The sequence below is a fragment of the Dendropsophus ebraccatus genome, chromosome 9 (assembly GCF_027789765.1).
Source record: "Dendropsophus ebraccatus isolate aDenEbr1 chromosome 9, aDenEbr1.pat, whole genome shotgun sequence".
Taxonomy (NCBI): Eukaryota; Metazoa; Chordata; class Amphibia; order Anura; family Hylidae; genus Dendropsophus; species Dendropsophus ebraccatus.
In genome coordinates, this window is record NC_091462.1 from 84,740,206 (window position 1) to 84,741,556 (window position 1,351).

Consider the following 1,351-nt stretch of genomic DNA (forward strand, 5'->3'; position numbering starts at 1 on the left):
TGCTTGCTATAAAACATAGTTTAAATCAGTGCTTCTCAAACGTTTTCTACTGGAGCCTCACCCAACAGACCAAGGCAATGCCTGGGCCTCACCACACTGACCAAGAGGGTGCCTGGGCCTAACCATCTGTGGTGAAAGTTCATTTAAAAGCTGAAAATACTGCTAGGGCTAGCTTTCACCTGTCTCCCAAGCTATATACTAAAAAAGCAGGTACAAAATAAGTTAATAATGTTGCTAAACAGCAAAAGGACTGTGCAGATCATAGTCACTTTTGTGAAAACTGGCTCCCCAGCTGGGCCTCACCAACAACTAGGGGGCGCCTCACTGGTGAGGCCCACCTCACAGTTTGAGAAGCACTGGTTTAAATGACAAAGAGATCAATTGGGTATATACCTATGGCAATGAAGATACACAATAATGTAGTTGTAAATGTTTATTGTTTGTATGTCACCAAATAGAGAATAGAATTAGGCTATGCTTTTCCATGGTATTTTGCTCCCTATTTTTCTTAACCAGAGCCTAGAGTGGAGTAAAAAAATAATGGAAAGGAATGCATCTTTTTCTGTGTTTTAGACCAACTAAGTTTGGCTAAAAATACTGACCAAAATATTATGGCCCTGATCTCTTTTAGGTGCGTTCACACGTACAGGATCTGCAGCAGGTTTGATGGCGCAGATTTGATTGGCTTTGAATCTGCAACTTCAAATCTGCGCCATCAAATCTGCTGCAGATCTTCGTTCCGGTCCCGCGGTGCCGTTCAAATCCAGCACCCATTCACGTCACCAGCTCCTGTGACCCCTCTTCTGTCTCCTGTTGATTGGAGGCCGGAAGTCACGCTCTCCCATACAGAATGCATTGGAAAGCGTGACTTCCGGCCTTCAATCGACAGCAGACAGAAGAGGGGTCACAGGAGCGGATGACGTGAACGCGCACTGGATTTAAACAGCGCTGTAGGACCGGAAAGAAACTGCACAGCTGTACAAGAGGCTCAGAGGAAGCCAAATACTATATAGGGGGTGTTGAGGAGGCCAAATACTATACAAGGGAAACAGAGGGTTATAATACTATACAGGGGGCACAGAAAGGGCATAAAACTATGCAGAGGGGCCCAATACTATTCTGGGGGTATATTGAGGGCTTAATAGGATAAAGGGGACAAAGGAGGGCCTGATACTATGGAGTGGGCACAGAGGGGTCTAACAGTATAGTAGCACCTCATGACCCACTGTGCTGGAACTTCTGATTGGTGATCAGCTGCAATATGTGCTCAACATGATCAGCAGGGGGAGCACCGTAGCACTGGCACTGCACTTGGCAAGGTGAGTCTGCTATATATATATATATATATATA